Below are 22,123 nucleotides of genomic sequence, written 5' to 3'. Positions count from 1 at the left end.
CTCTGATTGGGGATCATATTTAGGTAGCTATTTCCCCACCTGTGTTTTGTAGGATATTGATTGTTTGTTAGTGTGTTTGGGCACTACGTCCTCACGGTCTTTGTACATTTTGTTATTTTGTTTGTTAGTTTCACTTAAATAAATATGTGGAACTATACTCACGCTGTGCCTTGGTCCGCTCATTTCCAAGATCATGACACAGACTGAGGGTCCGCCTCTCAACATCCCCACTCTCCCTTTCCTCCACTGAAACTGACCAAAAAGGGACACATTTTTCAGCTGATGGGGAAACTCAAGACGCAACGCATTATTTCTGCCTCATGTACAAATTCACGTTGTTACTCCTATGGACAGAGAAAGTGAAATTCCTCAAACAAATCAAGCCTATAGATACACTTTCCTACTCATTCATTACTGCTACACTGTTTGTTGTAGCGCTGAGTGGAAATAGGAAGAACATGCATTTTATGGCTTATAAAAGTGTTGAATACAAAGTATTGATAGTGCTGAGTAAGAACTTAAACAACTGTATTCGTTAACAGTCTTTATCTAATCATGGTTTTAAACGTTTTGAAGTCTCACAGTATCAACTTTGCAGTAGCTTTCTTTTATGCCTGCCACATCACTGCAGACACAGTAATCTGAGCCATCCAATTGGCCAGCGGTAGGCCTGTAGTGCACTTGATTTGCTCTCTGGGCCCACCGGGAAGACAGAGTTTGTACCTTCAGACACATGAAATGGTTCAAAATGGCAACAGTTTGCCTACCCAGCGTGCAGGGCCGCTAAATTGGGTGCACCAACAGAACCGAGACGAATAATGCAAAATAGGAACAAAAGGCTTTATATCGTTAGGTTTTTAACAGAAATGTTTGGCGATCGACTAGGAATGCCTTGGAGATCGACTAGGAATGCCTTGGAGATCGACTAGGAATGCCTTGGAGATCGAATAGGAATGCCTTGGAGATCGACTAGGAATGCCTTGGAGATCGACTAGGAATGCCTTGGAGATCGACTAGGAATACCTTGGAGATCGACTAGGAATGCCTTGGAGATCGACTAGGAATGCCTTGGAGATCGAATAGGAATGCCTTGGAGATCGACTAGGAATACCTTGGAGACCGACTAGGAATGCCTTGGAGATCGACTAGGAATGCCTTGGAGATCGACTAGTGGATCGCGATCGACCGGTTGGTGACCACTGCTCTAGAAAGTTTCGTGAAATTCAATCTCGTGCATTTCTCTATGGGCTGATATTTCTGCGTGGCAGTCCCAGATGAGCTTAGAGGGAATATGTCATAACATGTCATAACACTGTAATGCCCGATATATTTACACCTGTTGTGACATTTAGTGCATTATTTTATGGCTACCGTAGTTATGACCTGCGGTGATTTTAGCATGTCAATATTGGCGGGACAAACTCAAAACAGTTGTTTTAGATGCATGCCAGCAAAGCCACAATAAAACACAACACAACACTAAACAATACATGAATTACACTGTAACGGTGACAAACGGTGCCCACAAACTGCTAGGTCCTACATAAAGCTGTCCCAACAGCAGAGCTTTCTTTTCAGCACCATGGAGTTAATCATTACCACTGGTACACCTGGCTATCAGCGGAGCCTTGTCTGGCAGTGAAACAGTTCATTCAGTCTTATTTACTGCCTTTAAAAAAAATGGCTGATATGGCTGACTTGCATAAACAAATGTGGACAATTGAGATGTACAAACTATAGCATAAGGGAACGACGAGCGGATAAGAGGCAATCTGTCATTTCGATTAAGACATTAATGAGACAGCTAGGACGGACGTAGTCAATATAACTATTTGTTCAGCACTTTTGAACATGGGTCATTCTTACAGTATTCTCCCTGTACACCAAGCATAAATAAAGGGGGCATATAAGTAGAAAATTAAAGCTCTTACAATATTCTATAATTACATTTCTCTAAAACAGTCTATAGGCTACATGTGCACCACCTTGTCAGAACAGTAAGCTATGTTATGAGCGGGAAAGGGAACAAACTATTAGGGTGAGGCACAAGGGCTACTAACAGCTTACTACACAACATACACTTAGTATTACTTTCTTAGCTACAGTATACATACCTCCCTGGCATATTACATCATTTATGCAGCAGCATACAAGCCATTTTTGGACTCAACTCGTTGTGCTGTGCTCACTTGAATAGGAAGGTGGTGCGGCAGTCCTTGTGAGAAAATGTTGTTATCAAACTTTTCTGGCCCGTGGTGTTGAATGTTTACCCTTTAAGCTAGGAGAAGAGACCATTAAACCCAGACTTGAACCACACACCCACTCCACTGAATAGCAGGCTAGTCATTGTTTTGCAACGCTTGCAGTTAGCCACTGACTCTCTCCAAACCACTCATTGTCACCATGAATGACAGAACACTGAGCCAATCACGGCGCAACTAGAGAACATTACCAACCCCTATGCTCCGTATTTTCTGATGGCTGCCCACCACCACAGAAACACCTGCCTTACTCAAGAAAGCACTAAGCTAAGCTGAAACACCTGCCTTACTCAAGAAAGCAAAAAAGAGACCATGTTTGTATGCGGCTTTATTAATTCAATTATTTATTTGTTTTCAAACTGATATGTGACACGTATTAACGCCAAAATAACATGCAAAACAGGCAACAACAAAAACGGGGCACCACTGAATGATGAGTCACCACTGGTTATAACACGCACATAGAGTGTCAAAACCCACATTTATTACAATTCGTTTTTTCCCTGCCACAAAGTTTTTTTTTGTTTGAAATTTTGTTTCTTAAATCCTTTGTTGTTGTTATGAAATCTTTACAGTCATGTTTTTTAAATAATATTTTAAATAACTAGTTGAAAATAAAGCAGCATTATGACCTTACTGTGTCACTGTTCATGACACCGTCAAGAAGCATCATGACCATGATAATCATGTAAGCCAGATAGGCATATCACGTACATGCTTTTATATCAGTCTTCATCAGTTAAAAAGAGGGTGTCTTGTCCTACTCCTGAAACCTGGTCCTGCATTCATCCAGGTCATCAGCAACAGAGCATTGGGGTAGGTGCATGTCTGACATCAATGTGCAATTACAATGATCATTTAATATGGTACATTTTTTATATAACATAAACATACTGTTGACACATAGGCTATGGTGTACAGCAATGTTTTGCCTTGTGTTGTGGGGTTTGACACTCTTATGTAGGTGTCATAACCAGCCATAAAATAATGTGATATATGTCACAACAGGTCTAAATACAGTATATGTGCCATGACAGTGTTATGACCATATTAGTGACAGTATGTACATATCCCAACCTGAAGCCATGGATTACAGGCAACAACACTGAGCTTAAGGCTAGGGCTGCTGCTTTCAAGGAGCGGGACACTAATATGGACGCTGATAAGAAATCCCGCTATTCCATTACATTACATTTAAGTCATTTAGCAGACGCTCTTATCCAGAGCGACTTATTCCCTCAGACGAACCATCAAACAGGCATAGCGTCAATACAGGACTAAGATTGAATTCTACTACACCAGCTTTGACGCTCGTCAGATGTGGTAGGGCTTGCAAACTATTACGGACTACAAAGAGTAACCCAGCCATGAGCTGCCCAGTGACACGAGCCTACCAGACGGGCCTTTTATGCTAGCTTTGAGGCAAGCAACACTGAAGCATGCATGAGAGCACCAGCTGTTCCGGAAGCCTGTGTGATCACGCTCTCCATAGTCGATGTGAGCAAGACCTTTAAACAGGTCAACATTCACAGTCTGGGACTAATCACCTCAATTTGCAACTGGATCCTGGACTTCCTGCCAGACCGCTCCCAGGTGGTAAGGGTATGCAACAACACATCGCTAGGGCTGTTGCTAGAACTTGCAGCGCAAGTTCTGCGTGAAGCGCATAATTGCCAAAATCAAGCTAAGCTTCTTCTGGCGTGGGATTGTCAAGGATGTGGACAGCTGGGCAAGTAAAATAATATTTTGTTTATCAATCACATGCTATTATATCTGAAATTATTATGATTTCGATGACTGTCATATCAGAGCGCACACAGTGTTTAAATTTGTCTCTTTGTGCATATACAGTTCAAGTCAGAAGTTTACATACACCTTAGCCAAATACATTTAAACTCAGTTTTTCACCATTTCTGACATTTCATCCTAGTAAAAATTCCCTATCTTAGGTCAGTTAGGATCACCAATTTATTTTAAGAATGGGAAATGTCAGAATAATAGTAGAGAGAATGACTTATTTCAGCTTTTAGTTCTTCTCTCATTCCCAGTGGGTCAGAAGTTTACATACACTCAATTAGTATTTGGTAGCATTGCCTTTAAATTGTTTAACTTGGGTCAAACATTTCGAGTAGCCTTCCACAACCTTCCCACAATAAGTTGGGTGAAAGTTGGGTCAAAAATCACCCAATGGATCAAAATTCACCCAATTTAGGTTTGGATTAACGGACGAACCAGACCCCCAAGACTGCACACAACAACAGTGTCCAGGCCTCCAGAGTACTCACCCGATCGCCTACTGTATACGGACGGGAGCCGCAGCTGTTTACTGAGGTAAAAAAATATATATATATTGCATTTACTGCAGTCATTCAAATGTGTGATTAACTTAATGTGTTGTTGTTTGTCTATTGCTGTTTTTGAATAACATACTTTCAGATCACTGAAACCCTGATGTGGTGGAAATTGTCGAACCAGATCAGAACGCCTTCGAGGACCACGTTCAAACACGGGCTGAGAAGGATGTGGAGGTTTTTGACCAGGTAAAAATGATTGTCTGCTGTTCATTTATTGCCTGGCCCTCCAAGAGATATGTAAGAGATGTATTTGTAATAATATGAAGTATACAGTATTATCAATCAAGGCGACACTGAACTTTGACATCTCTGTGGCCGGATGGAGGACTTTCGGGGGTCATTCTTCCTCGTTAGACAGTTTTACAATTGATCATGCTCAAGCTCTTTTGCAGGTGCAGCATCCAGAAGCCTCCTCGCAGTGGGCGGCATCACCATGCTGTCAGCAGTACCAACACTAGTGTCTTTATTGTTTTTGTGCGTTTCAATTAATAAATATGTGGAAACCATATCACACTGCACCTTGGTCCGATAATTCTTACGACGAACGTGACAACTAGTTCAGGGGTTTGTCCAGATAGTCAATCTCAAGGTTAACCACTGGGTCACGGTAAGTAACCTCCGCTGCCTGGTAGGTACTGTTAAGGTGTATGACTCCAGTGGTCGTGACACCAGCCCAGAGTTCCTCTCACAACTCATCTCTCTCTTATCTTTTCCACTGACCTCTGTGACTGTGGAGTGGCCATCCGTCCAATGGCAGAAAGGGGAAACAGATTGCGGGCTGTTTTCTATTGCAAACAGTCTTACTCTCTGCAGAGATGAGGAACCCTTCCATGGCATGAGACCATCAGAAATCCATGAGAAATCATATTTTCTCTAGTTTTCAGGCTGGGTGCCTGGCACCATTTCCCAGTCCCGATTCCAATCCCTGTCCTGGGTCCAGGCCTCCCAAGGTGTCCACACCCTACACAACAGAGGTCCACTGCTTCTGTCGGAAATACGTGAGAGAAGGTAAGGAGGTGGCCCGGTGCAAGCATTTTCATGTCTTGTCTGTCTCATGTCATCAATGTGTGTGAATTTGTCTGTCCATCGTCTGTCATCTGTTTTCCCCACCCTTGTTGTCACTGCTTGACCGGCTCCCCAACTCAAGACGGTAGGTATTTTACTACAACTGCATCTTTTTGTAAACTGTATGTTATTGCTAATAACCTGTGTAATACTGTTTCTAATTTGTATAAAGATGTGTTTTCTTGCAGACATTGGCTGTGAGGTTGGTTGGTTGGTAAGTATACAGCACGTGTATTTGTCTTGTATTGCAAGTAACGTTTACAAGCATGTAAATATTTGTTTGCTGGTAAATATTCTAAACCTGCTAAAATGTTCCATTGGCTGTTCAGTTGCCCAGTTCCTTACTGGTCCTTTACCCATTCTCCCTAGCCATGAATCACATTTTAGGCCGGGGTTGGTATGGAATTGGACATGGGTTTCTAGTTAGTGTTTGCATATCTGGAGGTTCTAGATTTGTGTATGTAATATGGCAGAAGTCTCCCGGGAGTCCATTACACAGCAGGGTTGAGTCATCACCATATTGCTACACCTATCCAAGCCCCATCAGGTCAAACACTACAGAGATAGAGTAGGGGGTTAAAGGCTTTAATTAAACTGGGTAATAAACATTTAAAATAAACTTCTCTCTGCCTGTACCTTGACGTGGTGAGAGGGCTTCCAACTAAACCAGGACCATGTTATTGAAACTGAAGTATCCTTTGTCTGCTTTTCCATCCCACCACCCCTGACTGAGAGTGGTTGTGTCACGCCCCTGACCTTAGTTCTCTTTGTTTTCTTTATTATATTACATCTTTATTATGTGTGACAAGGGTGGTTTGTTTAGTTTTTGTATTGTCTAGGGGGTATTGTATGTCTAGGGGTTTTTCTAGTCTAGGTGTTTATATGTCTATGGTTGCCTAGATTGGTTCTCAATCAGAGGCAGCTGTTTATCGTTGTCTCTGATTGGGGACCATATTCCTTGGGTATTTTGTGGGTTGTTATTCTATGTTTAGTTGCCTGTTCTGCACTAGCCATGTTGCTTCACGGTTCGTTTTGTTGTTTTGTTCTGTTCAGTGTTCTCTCTTTAATAAAAGAGAGATGTTTGCTTACCACGCTGCACCTTGGTCTCCTCATTATGACGACCGTGACACGTTGCCTGTCGAGGACACGTGACAGGAAGAACTAGCTGCAGCACCTGTCTCTTGATTCTGTGTCTTTCCTATCTCCTCATCATTTAACTCTTTCTCTCATCTCCCCCCAGACGTAATTCTGCATCAAGTGACGTCTGATTATCCAACAATCTGCCCACTCATCCCATCCCCCTCCTCCATCTCATTACATCATCTAAAGCTATGGTTGCTGTCATTATCTGCTAATAAAGGTTGCTAGCCGTATCATACTGGGCACATAATATATGCGATACACAGATGAACAACAAAAAAAACTAGCACTGCAAACAGAACAAAGAGGGCAGTAAGTGCATGGACTTCGTACTCTCCCTCTTTAAGTCCCCCTTCTAAGACTGGCTGACATTCTGGTGACAGGCAGAACCTCCCAACCACACAGCACCCACCTCTCTATTCCACCCACCAGAATGAAGTATTTCAGTCTGATTGCCATGTGAGTGTGCAAACAATTATCTGTGAAAATGAATTACCTGCATTACAAAAATATAAAAGTTTATGTATTAAAATCTTATATATTGCCCGTTTGGTTTTCACAGTTGTTTCACAAGGTGTTCATTATTGTAATTTGTAAGGTATTCTTTGATGGCATTTCTTTATTCTGCATTATTCATTGTTGTATCCTAGGACCTACAATAGATAAATATATATATTCAACCACAAGGGGGTACTAATGAGCTATGCGAGATAGAACAAAAGGAATCATAATAGAGGAGTACTGAAATGATATTATTTCAGCGAAGATAAGGGCAGGTTAAAATGAAAACATGACAGCCAGACAAGCCAGTATGAATCAAATGGATTTGCTTATGAATGGAGTGGAAATTAGCTGACTTTGTGATCTGTAAGGTAAGTAACTTTGTGTCAAGCAGATTACACCTTTTCTTTGCCATTTCCGAAACATAGCAAAGTTTAAGACAAGGATTTCATGTTGTAATGTTAACAAGGTACCCAAAAGCAGTTCGAATTAATGTTTTCATTTTATTAGCAAAACAAACCTTGTTTAAACAGCCACATTGTTGCGGAAATCAGCCCTGTTTGCGTAGCGATGATGGAAATAACGTAATTTAGGCTGTAAAGATCTCCGAAATTCGAATCATTAGGTCATCACACCGTTGATATAGCAACCGACGCAAAGGGGGACATTATTTGGCATGACAGGTCCCTCAGGAGTGCGTGCTTAGTCCCCTCCTGTACTCCCTGTTCACCCACGACTGCATGGCCAAGCACGACTCCAACACCATTAAGTTTGCTGACAACACAACAGTGGTAGGCCTGATCATCGACAACGATGAGACAGCCTATAGGGAGGAGGTCAGAGACCTGGCAGTGTGGTGCCAGGACAACAACCTCTCCCTCAACAAGACAAAGGAGATGGGTGTGGATGACAGGAAAAGAAAGGCCGAACACGCCCCCATTCACATCGACGGGGCTGTAGTGGAGCGGGTCCAGAGTTTCAAGATCCTTGGTGTCCACATCACCAACAAACTATCATGGACCAAACATACCAAGACAGTCATGAAGAGGGCACGACAACCCCTTTCCCCCCTCAGGAGACTGAAAAGATTTGGCATGGGTCCCCAGATGTTCAAAAAGTTCTACAGCTGCACCATCAAGAGCATCACCGCCTGGTATGGAAACTCCTTGGCATCTGACCGTAAAGTGCTACAGAGGGTAGTGCGTATGGCCCAATACATCACTGGGGCCAAGCTTCCTGCCATTCAGGACCTACAGTACCAGTCAAAGGTTTGGACCCACTTACTCATTCAAGGGTTTTTCTTTATTTTGACTATTTTCTACATTGTAGAATAATAGTGAAGACATCAAAACTATGAAATAACACATGGAGTCATGTAGTAATCAGAAAAGTGAAACAAATCAAAATAAAATTTATATTTGAGATTCTTCAAGGTAGCCAACTTTGCCTTGATGACAGCTTTGCACACGATTGGCATTCTCTCAACCAGCTTCATGAAGTAGTCACCTGGAATGCATTTCAATTAACAGGTGTGCCTTGTTAATTTGTGGAATCTCTTTCCTTCTTAATGCGTTTGAGTCAATCACTTGTGTTGAAGGGCTGGTATAGGTAGGGGTGGTATACATAAGGTAGCCCTATTTGGTAAAAGACCAAGTCCATATTATGGTAAGCTCAAATAAGCAAAGACAAATGAAAGTCCATCATTACTTTAAGACATGAAGATCAGTCAATCAGGAAAATATCAACAACTTTGAAAGTTTCTTCAAGTGCAATCACAAAAACCATCGAGCGCTTTGATGAAACTGGCTCTCATGAGGACCAACCTGTCACGTTCTGACCTTTATTTCCTTTGTTTTGTATTTATTTAGTATGGTCAGGGCGTGAGTTGGGTGGGCAGTCTATGTTTGTTTTTCTATGATTTGGGTATTTCTATGTTTCGGCCTAGTATGGTTCTCAATCAGAGGCAGGTGTCATTAGTTGTCTCTGATTGAGAATCATACTTAGGTAGCCTGGGTGTCACTGTGTGTTGGTGGGTGATTGTTCCTGTCTCTGTGTTTTGCACCAGATAAGGCTGTTTTGGGTTTTCACGTTTCTTGTTTTTGTTAGTTTGTTAGTTTGTTCATGTGAAGTGATTTATTAAAACATGAATCAAAATAACCACGCTGCGCTTTGGTCAGCCTCTCCGTCAATGGAAGAAATCCCTTACAGAATCACCCACCCCAACAGGACCAAGCGGCGTGGCAAACAGCAGCTGCAGCAGCAGGAGAAGGAACAGCAACAGCGAGGTCAGGATTTCGGGACATGGGAGCAGAATCTGGACTACACAACTTGGGAGGAGATAGACAGGTGGGCGGTCGACCCAGGGAGAGTGCCGGAGCCCGCCTGGGATTCGATGGAGCAGTGCAAGGAAGGTTACAGGAGAATGAGGTTGGCGAAGCCAGCACGGCAGTGCGACAGGTACGAGAGGCAGCCCCCAAATTTTTTTGGGGGGGTGGGGGCAGACGAGGTGTGGTACTAAGCCAGGTAGCAGACCTGAGCTCACTCCTCGTGCTTATTATAAGCAGCGCATTACTGGTCAGGCACCATGTTATGCGGTTAAGCGCACGGTGTCGCCAGTACGTGCCCATAGCCCGGTGCGCTATAGGGCAGCCCCCCGAAAGTGCCATGCGAGTGTGGGCATCGAGCCAGGGCGTATGGTGCCTGCTCAGCGGGTCTGGTCGCCGGTACGCAGTTTTGGTCCAGGGTATCCTGCGCCGGCTCTGCGTGCTGTGTCTCCGGGGCGCTGGGAGGGTGCAGTGCGTCCTCTGCCTGCGCTCCGCTCGTGCCGGGCAAATGTGGGAGTGGAGCCTAAGGGAGAGGTGCGTGTAGTAAGCACTAGATCTCCCGTGCTTACCCACAGCCCGGTTCAACCTGTGCCTGCACTCTGGAGGGTCCGGGCTAGAGTAGTTGTCCAGCCTGGGGAAGTGGTGCCAAGGTTGCGCACCAGAGCTCCAGTGCTCCCCCACAGCCCGGTCCTTCAGGTGCCTCCTCCTAACACCAAGCCTCCTGAAGGTCTCCCCAGCCTGGTGGTTCCTGTGGCAGCCCCACGCACCAGGCTGTCTCTCTGTCTCCTCCCTGCAGGTGGTCCCGCCTGTCCGGCGCTGCTGCCGGAGTCTCCCGCCTGTCCGGCGCTGCTGCCGGAGTCTCCCGCCTGTCCGGCGCTGCTGCCGGAGTCTCCCGCCTGTCCGGCGGTGCTGCCGGAGTCTCCCGCCTGTCCGGCGGTGCTGCCGGAGTCTCCCGCCTGTCCGGCGCTGCTGCCGGAGTCTCCCGCCTGGCGCTGCTGCCGGAGTCTCCCGCCTGGCGCTGCTGCCGGAGTCTCCCGCCGCTGCTGCCGGAGTCTCCCGCCTGTCCGACGCTGCTGCCGGAGTCTCCCGCCTGTCCGGCGCTGCTGCCGGAGTCTGAGGCGCCAGAGCCCCTGCCCCTCTGTCCAGAGCTTCTGCCCCTCTGTCCAGAGCTTCTGCCCCTCTTTCCAGTGGGGTCATTGAGAGGGGTTGCCATGGTTAGAGAGCCACGGAGGCGGACAATGAGGCGGACTAAGACAATGGTGAAGTGGGGTCTGCGTCCCGCGCCAGAGCCGCCACCGCGGACAGACGCCCACCCAGACCCTCCCCTATAGGTCAAGGTTTTGCGGCCGGAGGGGGGTACTGTCACGTTCTGACCTTTATTTCCTTTGTTTTGTATTTATTTAGTATGGTCAGGGCGTGAGTTGGGTGGGCAGTCTATGTTTGTTTTTCTATGATTTGGGTATTTCTATGTTTCGGCCTAGTATGGTTCTCAATCAGAGGCAGGTGTCATTAGTTGTCTCTGATTGAGAATCATACTTAGGTAGCCTGGGTGTCACTGTGTGTTGGTGGGTGATTGTTCCTGTCTCTGTGTTTTGCACCAGATAGGGCTGTTTTGGGTTTTCACGTTTCTTGTTTTTGTTAGTTTGTTCATGTGAAGTGATTTATTAAAACATGAATCAAAATAACCACGCTGCGCTTTGGTCCGCCTCTCCGTCAATGGAAGAAATCCCTTACACAACCCAGGAAAGGAAGACCCAGAGTCACCTCTGCTGCAGAGGATAAGTTCATTAGCGTTAACTGCACCTCAGATTGCAGCCCAAATAAATGCTTCACAGAGTTCAAGTAACAGACACATCTCAACAACTGTTCAGAGGAGAATATGTGAATCAGGCCTTCATGGTCGAATTGCTGCTGCTGCAAAAAATAACTAAATGACAACAATAAGAAGAAGAGACTTGCTTGGGCCAAGAAACATAAGCAATGGACATCAGACCGGTGGAAATCTGTCCTTTAGTCTGATGAGTCCAAATTTGACATTTTTGGTTCCAACCGCCGTGTTTTGTAGAGACGTAGAATAGGTGAATGGATGATCTCCGGATGTGTGGTTCCCACCGTGAAGCATGGAGGAGGAGGTGTGATGGTGTGGGGGTGCTTTGCTAATGATACTGTTAGTGATTTATTTAGAATTCAAGGCACACTTAACCAGCATGGCTACCACAGAATTCTGCAGTGATACGCCATCCCATCTGGTTTGCGCTTAGTGGGACTACTATTTGTTTTTCAACAGGACAATGACCAAACACACACCTCCAGGCTGTGTAAGAGATATTTGACCAAGAAGGAGAGTGATGGAGTTCTGCATCAGATGAAATGGCCTCCACATTCACCCGACCTTAACCCAACTGAGATGGTTTGGGATGAGTTGGATCGCAGAGGGAATGAAAAAGCAGCTAGCAAGTGCTCAGCGTATGTGGGAACTCTTTCAAGACTGTTGTAAAAGTATTCCTCATGAAGCTGGTTGAGAGAATGCAAAAGGTGTGCAATGCTGTTATCAAGGCAAAGGGTGGCTACTTTGAAGAATCTAAAACATGAAATATATTTAGATTTGTTTAACACTTTTGGTTACTACATGATTCCATATGTGTCATTTCATAGTGTTGATGTCTTCACTATTATTCTACAATGTAGACAATTGTAAAAAATAAAGAAAAACCCTTCAATGAGTAGGTGTGTCCAAACTTTTGACTGATACTGTATATACTAGGCAGTGTCAGAGAAAAGCCCCCCAAAATTGTCAAAGACTACAGTCACCCAAGTCATAGACTGTTCTCTCTGCTACCGCACGGCAAGTGGTACCGGAGCGCCAAGTCTAGGTCCAAAAGACTCCTTAACAGCTTCTACCCCCAAGCCTTAAGACTGCTGAACAATTGATCAAATGGCCACCAGGACTATTTATATTGACACCCACCGCCTTTGTTTTTACACTGGTGCTACTCGGTTTATTATCAGTGCATAGTCACTTTACCCCTTATCTACATGTACAAATTACCTTGACTAACCTGTACCCCGCACATTGACTTGGTACCAGTACCCCCTGTATATAGCCTCATTATTGTTATTTTATTGTGTTACTTTTTTTTCCGTTTATTTAGTAAATATTTTCTTAACTCTATTTTCTTAAAACTGCATTGTTGGTTAAGGGCTTGTAAGTTAGTATTTCACGGTAAGGCTGTTGTATTCAGCGCATGTGACAAATAACATTTGATTTGATTTATTATAACAGGTTGTGACATGTAATGTCAGCTGTTATGACATATTATGACATGGTTGTGATCATATCATAAGGTGTTATGACGCTGGGTGTCAAGTGAAGTTTTACCAACAGTTGAACTAAGCTCGAGGCATTTAGAAGTTATTTTCTTCAATAATAAATGGGTACATATCACCATTAATTTATAGGTCCAAAAATGGATGTAGCAACTGCAGATTGCCCCTTCAAAGTATGGTTCGTGGTTGTGCATAAAGTATGGGTCGAAATGTGGTTGTGCATCAGGAGTTTTTCTCTTGCTATTTCACTGACAGTCACTCAATTAGCCATGTCAGCTAACAATTTTTAGATTGGTAATTTAGTCCACATGTGTTGACGTCATTTCCGGTCACAACTTGCAGACTTGTTTTCGAGTTGCTGTGCGTTTTGTTGCCAACCTATTTTGCTACCTGCAACTTTACGGTTTTTCTTTTTAATTACCGGACGCTTTATCTGGACACGTTTCGTCAGGACCTCCAACAGCGGAAGCTAAGTAGTAACATTAACATGATGCATTCTAATTGCAGTCGCTGTACTCGCCTTACGGCGAGGATAGCTTTGTTACAAGCCCAGCTTCAGACGCAATCGTTAGGCAAGGGTAATTTCAGTGTAGGAAAGGATGAAACAGCGTCTGTGCCACCAGTAAGTACAGATAGTAGTATAAATCCCCTCGCAAGGTCCCCGCAGCCGGACAACCTTCTCACGGTTTCTGGAAGGAAATGCTGTAGGAACGTTCAACCGGTGTCGCTCATTCAGCCGACAGAAACTTTCAACCGGTTTTCCCCATTAAGCAGCGAGTCGGAGTCAGAGGCCGAGTCTTCTCTGGTCTCTACTCCTCTCGTTACGGGGTCTGAGACGCCGAAGCTTCCCACCATTAGCTCTGACAAATTGAAAACTCTAGTCATTGGCGACTCCATTACCCGCAGTATTAGACTTAAAACGAATCATCCAGCGATCATACACTGTTTACCAGGGGGCAGGGCTACCGACGTTAAGGCTAATCTGAAGATGGTGCTGGCTAAAGCTAAAACTGGCGAGTGTAGAGAGTATAGAGATGTTGTTATCCACGTCGGCACCAACGATGTTAGGATAACAGTCAGAGATCACCAAGCGCAACATAGCTTCTGCGTGTAAATCAGCTAGAAAGATGTGTCGGCATCGAGTAATTGTCTCGGGCCCTCTCCCAGTTAGGGGGAGTGATGAGCTCTACAGCAGAGTCTCACAACTCAATCGCTGGTTGAAAACTGTTTTCTGCCCCTCCCAAAAGATAGAATTTGTAGATAATTGGCCCTCTTTCTGGGACTCACCCACAAACAGGATCAAGCCTGACCTGCTGAGGAGTGACGGACTCCATCCTAGCTGGAGGGGTGCTCTCATCTTATCTACCAACATAGACAGGGCTCTAACTCTTCTAGCTCCACAATGAAATAGGGTGCAGGCCAGGCAGCAGGCTGTTAGACAGTCAGTGTAGTCAGCTCAGCTATCACCATTGAGACCGTGTCTGTGCCTCGACCTAGGTTGGGCAAAACTAAACATGGCGGTGTTCGCCTTAGTAATCTCACTAGGATAAAGACCACCTCCATTCCTGTCATTATTGAAAGAGATCATGATACCTCACATCTCAAAATAGGGCTACTTAATGTTAGATCCCTTACTTCAAAGGCAATTATAGTCAATTAACTAATCACTGATCATAATCTTGATGTGATTGGCCTGACTGAAACATGGCTTAAGCCTGATGAATTTACTGTGTTAAATGAGGCCTCACCTCCTGGCTACACTAGTGACCATATCCCCCGTACATCCCGCAAAGGCGGAGGTGTTGTTAACATTTACGATAGCAAATGTCAATTTACATGCCGTCCCTGGAAGGGGTGCGTCACCTGAGTGGGTTGATTCACTGATGTGGTCATCCTGTCTGGGTTGGCGCCCCCCCCTTGGGTTGTGCCATGGCGGAGATCTTTGTGGGCTATACTCAGCCTTGTCTCAGGATGGTAAGTTGGTGGTTAAAGATGTCCCTCTAGTGGTGTGGGGCTGTGCTTTGGCAAAGTGGGTGGGGTTATATCCTTCCTGTTTGGCCCTGTTCGGGGGTGTCCTCGGATGGGGCCACAGTGTCTCCTGACCCCTCCTGTCTCAGCCTCCAGTATTTATGCTGCAGTAGTTTATGTGTCGGGGGGCTAGGGTCAGTTTGTTATATCTGGAGTACTTCTCCTGTCCTATTCGGTGTCCTGTGTGAATCTAAGTGTGCGTTCTCTAATTCTCTCCTTCTCTCTTTCTTTCTCTCTCTCGGAGGACCTGAGCCCTAGGACCATGCCCCAGGACTACCTGACATGATGACTCCTTGCTGTCCCCAGTCCACCTGGCCGTGCTGCTGCTCCAGTTTCAACTGACCTGAGCCCTAGGACCATGCCCCAGGACTACCTGACATGATGACTCCTTGCTGTCCCCAGTCCACCTGGCCGTGCTGCTGCTCCAGTTTAAACTGTTCTGCCTTATTATTATTCGACCATGCTGGTCATTTATGAACATTTTAACATCTTGGCCATGTTCTGTTATAATCTCCACCCAGCACAGCCAGAAGAGGACTGGCCACCCCACATATGCTCTCTCTAATTCTCTCTTTCTTTCTCTCTCTCGGAGGACCTGAGCCCTAGGACCATGCCCCAGGACTACCTGACATGATGACTCCTTGCTGTCCCCAGTCCACCTGACCGTGCTGCTACTCCAGTTTCAACAGTCCTGCCTTATTATTATACGACCATGCTGGTCATTTATGAACATTTGAACATCTTGGCCATGTTCTGTTATAATCTCCACCCGGCACAGCCAGAAGAGGACTGGCCACCCCACATAGCCTGGTTCCTCTCTAGGTTTCTTCCTAGGTTTTGGCCTTTCTAGGGAGTTTTTCCCTAGCCACCGTGCTTCTACACCTGCATTGCTTGCTGTTTGGGGTTTTAGGCTGGGTTTCTGTACAGCACTTTGAGATATCAGCTGATGTACGAAGGGCTATATAAATACATTTGATTTGATTTGATTTATCGTGAGGAGCAGCGATCAAAGGACTTCTGGACTTGGGAGGAGATATTGGACGGAAAAGGACCCTGGGCACAGCCTGGAGAATATCAACGCCCCAAAGAAGACCTGGAGGCGGAGAGGCGCTGGTATAAAGAGGCAGCACGGTGACGCGGATGGAAGCCCGAGAGTCAGCCCCATAAATGTATTGGGGGCTCAGGGAGAGTGTGGCAGAGTCAGGGTTCAGACCTGAGCCAACTCCCCCTGTTTATCGTGAGGAGCCAAGGAGGAGACCAGAACCAGAGCCGGTGTTGGAGGTGAGTGAAGCAGAGATTGTGAAGGAGTTAATGGGGAAAGTGGAGGAGAGAGGGATTATGAGGGAGTTGCTAGTTTGGTGCTTTAAGTACGATATTCGCCCGACGGAGCGTGTCGGGGATTTAATGGCACCTGGGTCAGCGCTCCATACTCGTGGTGCATGTTAGTCGGCTGGTGAAAATTGTGCCAGCCTCACGCACTAGGCCTCCTGTGTACCTACCTAGCCTTGCACGTCCTGTGCCAGTCCTGCTCTCAGGCTCTCCAGTATGCCTTCACGGTCCGGTCCATCCTGTGCCACCTTCACACACCAGTCCTCCGGTGGCAGCTCCCCGCACCAGGCTTCCTGTGCGTGTCCTCGGCCCAGTACCACCAGTGCCAGCACCACGCACCAGGCCTTCAGTGTGCCTCGCCTGTTCAGCGCTGCCAGAGCCTTTCTCCTCTCCAGTGCTGTCGGAGTCTCCCGCCTGTTTAGCGCTGCCAGAGCCTTTCTCCTCTCCTGCGCTGCCGGAGCCTCCCGCCTGTTCAGCGCTGTCGGAGCCTTTCTCCTCTCCTGCGCTGCCGGAGTCTCCCGCCTGTTTAGCGCAGCCAGAGCCTTCTTCCTCTACAGCGCTGCTGGAGTCTCCCGCCTGTTTAGAGCTGCCAGTCTGCATGGAGCTGCCAGTCTGCATGGAGCTGCCAGTCTGCATGGAGCTGCCAGTCTGCATGGAGCAGCCAGTCTGCATGGAGCAGCCAGAGCTGCCAGTCTGCATGGAGCAGCCAGAGCTGCCAGTCTGCATGGAGCAGCCAGAGCTGCCAGTCTGCATGGAGCAGCCAGAGCTGCCAGTCTGCATGGAGCAGCCAGAGCTGCCAGTCTGCATGGAGCAGCCAGAGATGCCAGTCTGCAAGGAGCTGCCAGTCTGCAAGGAGCTGCCAGTCTGCCAGGATCCGCCAGTCAGCCAGACTCTTCCAGATCTGCCAGTCAGCCAGACTCTTCCAGATCTGCCAGACTCTTCCAGATCTGCCAGTCAGCCAGACTCTTCCAGATCTGCCAGTCAACCAGACTCTTCCAGATCTGCCAGTCAACCAGACTCTTCCAGATCTGCCAGTCAACCAGACTCTTCCAGATCTGCCAGTCAACCAGACTCTTCCAGATCTGCCAGTCAACCAGACTCTTCCAGATCTGCCAGTCAACCAGACTCTTCCAGATCTGCCAGTCAACCAGACTCTTCCAGATCTGCCAGTCAACCAGACTCTTCCAGATTCGCCAGTCAACCAGACTCTTCCAGATTCGCCAGTCAACCAGACTCTTCCAGATTCGCCAGTCAACCAGACTCTTCCAGATTCGCCAGTCAACCAGACTCTTCCAGATTCGCCAGTCAACCAGACTCTTCCAGATTCGCCAGTCAACCAGACTCTTCCAGATTCGCCAGTCAACCAGACTCTTCCAGATTCGCCAGTCAACCAGACTCTTCCAGATTCGCCAGTCAACCAGACTCTTCCAGATTCGCCAGTCAACCAGACTCTTCCAGATTCGCCAGTCAACCAGACTCTTCCAGATTCGCCAGTCAACCAGACTCTTCCAGATTCGCCAGTCAACCAGACTCTTCCAGATTCGCCAGTCAACCAGACTCTTCCAGATTCGCCAGTCAACCAGACTCTTCCAGATTCGCCAGTCAACCAGACTCTTCCAGATTCGCCAGTCAACCAGACTCTTCCAGATTCGCCAGTCAACCAGACTCTTCCAGATTCGCCAGTCAACCAGACTCTTCCAGATTCGCCAGTCAACCAGACTCTTCCAGATTCGCCAGTCAACCAGACTCTTCCAGATTCGCCAGTCAACCAGACTCTTCCAGATCCGCCAGTCAACCAGAATCTTCCAGATCCGCCAGCCAGGATCTGCCGGATCCAACTACCTGCCTGAGCTGCCCCTCAGTCCCGAGCTGCCCCTCAGTCCCGAGCTGCCCCTCAGTCCCGAGCTGCCCCTCAGTCCAGTGGGGTTCTGGGTGAGGACTACTAGGCCATGGTCGGCGGCGAGGGTGGACTATCCTAGGACGCGAGGGGGAGGAACTAAGACATTGATGGAGTGGGGCCCACGTCCCGAGCCGCCACCATGGAAAGACGCCCACCCGGACCCTCCCTATTGTTTTGATGTGCGTCCGGGAGTCCGCACCTTAGGGGGGGGGTTCTGTCACACCCTGGTCGAAGTATAGTATGTTTGTCTTCATTTATTTGGTCAGGCCAGAGTGTGACATGGGTTATTGTGGTGCGTTTTTGTCATGAGGTTTTTGGGGTGTCTAGCATAGTCTATGGCTGCCTGAGGCGGTTCTCAATCAGAGTCAGGTGATTATCGTTGTCTCTGATTGGGAACCATATTTAGGCAGCCATATTCTTTGAGTATTTCGTGGGTGATTGTTCCTGTCTCTGTGTTAGTTGTCACCAGATAGGCTGTATAGGTTTTCACATTCCGTTTGTTGCTTTTGTATTGTTCGTGTTTTTTCTTCATTAAAGATGTATCGAACTAACCACGCTACATTTTGGTCCGACTCTCCTTCGACGGAAGAAAACCGTAACAACCTCAAGGAGGCCCCGAATGATTTTGTTAGTCACTCTCACTTAGATATCATAGCACACGTCATGGCAAAATGTGTAGAATGGCAGGAAATTAATTTTAAAACTAAATATATTCGCTCCACTGTCAGGAGGTTGGCGACTAAAATGTTTTACCTGCAAGGTTGGGGTCCCACCAACCAAATCTCACTCAGGGTGCCAAAAAGGGGGCATGTTTTCATGAGCTTGAGTTGCAGGAAAAGACAATTTCTCATTTGGGTCACAGGCTGAAAAAGCTTAAGAACTGTTGGACTATGGTCATAAACATTTGAATAGTTTAAGTAAAGAGAAAAATGTATGATTGCACTGAAATGCACAGTACTTTAGTTGGCAAAGTGATTGCCAGTAGCATTGGATCGAAGGAATCAAAACAGAACTAGCTACAGCAACTACTACTAATACTATCTTACTGTTATATCACAACATCTGCTCATCAAAAAAGCAAGGCTTTCATCTACAAACAAAAACCTCTACATCTGAGAGTGAAGGTGGATCAACCCTTTGTGCATTTTGGTAGAACCATGGAAAAAAATGTAGGACTAGTTTTTATCACTTAGAATGACTTGATGTGCTTATTCACCAAAGAATATTATTGTATTTTTGAACCAGCTTTTTATTTTATTCAGAGAAGCATGGGCGTTTGCACTTCATCTCTGGTTCAACTGCGAAGCTTGATATAGGTGACATTCTGCTGCAATTTTTTTAATTCAGTTCAACAGAACAACAAAACAGCTTTTCACTGTGCTCTATAGGAACTTTCGCCTGCCAATAGAGTTCAACATCTGTAAAAGGGCTACATCTACAGGGAAAGAGCAATGACCCAGTCCTGACTTACCATGCAGAGGCAATACTCTGTGCATTTGGAAAAATGTAAATTACACCTGGGCTGGAATAATACATTATGGCCTTTCTCTTGCATTTTAAAGATGATGATACAAAAAAACAGTTTTTTTTTTCTTTGTATTATCTTCTACCAGATCTATTATGTTTTATTCTCCTACATTTCACATTTCCACAAACTTCAAAGTGTTTCCGTTCAAATGTTACCAAGAATATGCATATCCTTTCTTCAGGGCCTGTGCTACAGGCAGTTCGATTTGGGTATGTCATTTTTGGGTGAAAAAAAAAGAAGGGGGCAGATCCTTATTAACACCCGCCAGTTTAGCCAGAAAGCCAGCCACAACCCCGGTGGCGGGGTCAGCCTGCAGGTATTCGGCCCGCCACAAGGAGCCGCTAGAGCGCGAAGAGCCAAATAACAGAATTACAGGTTTTAATCAGTTAATAATTCAAAAACTAGCTTGATATCAGTAAAAACACTATAACTCATTTGTAGGTCTACCTTTACTTGTTACGTCTGTGAAATTTCTTTAAAAATCTGAAAATATCTTAAAGATATGTGGGTTTTTCGTAACGGAATTACAAGGCACAAAGCAATGTTTATTAAACTTTTAGAAGGCACATATATTTAAGGCAATACAAACGGTCCCTTTCTAGTAATAAATGCAACTCCCTAAACCGCCTAACCCACTTGAAAAAAGTGTTGATCCCCTCTTAAACCCAAGAGAAGAAGCGGAAAAGCCTTAACATGAGGTAGTCTACTTCATAGCTGGGTCATTCCTACAATGTGGTACCATTTAAAAATATATGTATTCCATCAGAAAAAGGGCATGTTTGACTTTCAGGAAAAACATATTGGTCAAGCTCAGGTACCTAAACATTTTTGGGAGGCATTTTCAAATTTGTTAGGTGCATAATCATAACAGGGTGGAATTGTTTGCCTAAATTAGCCATAGCTCTGTGAGTGAGCAAGGTTGAGCGAGCATAATAGTGAACACTTGAACAGGATTTTAACTTCTCTATCAAATGTATTTTACCATTTTTATTTATTTATTTTTCTCTATAATTTAGCCTATGACACTTCATGAATGTGGAGCCATTGTAGGAAGGGGTTGTTTTCTTAAATGGAGAATTACATCAAACTAACAGGGTGGAAAGTAGTGTGTGGCCACACAATAATCAAGAAATAGGACTATAAAATAATGAGGACCATTTTTAAAATTGTAATTATTTTATGGCTTATATTTATTGAGGAAGTTGATACATAACACCTGGGGACATTGCAAAAACGCCTACATCTACTGACAAAAAGTGTTAAAAATGCGTAAAATTCCCTTTCAGGATCTATATTTCACTGTTTTTAAGGTAAAGCACACCTAACCTTATACACTAATTAAGAACTGATATTTCCTGGGGACAGAAAAAGCACCGCATGCAAGGAATGACCCAGCTACCATCATCCATGGTCGTCATTAGTTACCATAGCCACAAAGTCATAAACCCTGCCTATTTAAAAAAAACAATAACCTTCAAATCAGATTTTAAACCTAACCTTCACGTGTTGCGTTTTATATGTCCGTTCCGTATAGTTTACCCATTTTTTTCCCTCTACATCACTGGACCCAACCAACACACACCGTGTAAGGTGCAACAAATGCTTCAGACTGACATTACATGGGCGAGTCGGCCCTGAAGAGCCACATGAAGGGGGAGGCGTAACGCTGCATACTATGCTAGCGCCAGTTCTACATTATGATACTTTTTCTCTACAATAACACCCAGAGATGTTTTGCCAATCACCTCATGCACGGAGCGCCTGCGATATACCGCTTTACCAAGTGGCATCCGTGCTCCTGCAGTTCTGGCGGCCGTTCAGGTGCTGTTTTCCTCACCAAAGCTGCCAGTCGGAATCAATTCGCGTTTTCGTAGCTATTAAGTAGTAGATTCCCAAATGGCCAGTAAAACACAGTCATTAAGCTGGAATTGTGTAGTAATGCGAATAGGAAAAGTGTACCAACCAGTAGGCGGCATGTCCCAAAACTCTACTCATCACTACTTTGCTCAAATGACAAAATCATCAGTACAGACTTCACCACTCATGTATGTAGTAAATAAGTAGTGAAACAACGTAGTGATGAATATTAAATTAGTAATTTTTTATGAGGTTGTGGCGATATACTGCCATCTGGTGGCGACTACAAACAATTGCATAATATTAACTATGACAAATTGATGGTCTTTTAAAATAAATATTAATGCTTGAAAAAGTACTTGAACGTATGACTTGCCAATGTCTGTACGAACCCTGCAATCCGCATTCAGGACTCGATCCACTCAGTCCATAACTACACTTATCAGAACGTATACAACGGCTATGACAAAACATTTATGTGTACTGCTCTAATTAAGTAGGTAACCAGT

This window comes from Oncorhynchus nerka, linkage group LG4 (genome assembly GCF_034236695.1).
Source record: "Oncorhynchus nerka isolate Pitt River linkage group LG4, Oner_Uvic_2.0, whole genome shotgun sequence".
Lineage (NCBI taxonomy): Eukaryota > Metazoa > Chordata > Actinopteri > Salmoniformes > Salmonidae > Oncorhynchus > Oncorhynchus nerka.
This window is presented reverse-complemented; position numbering follows the sequence as displayed.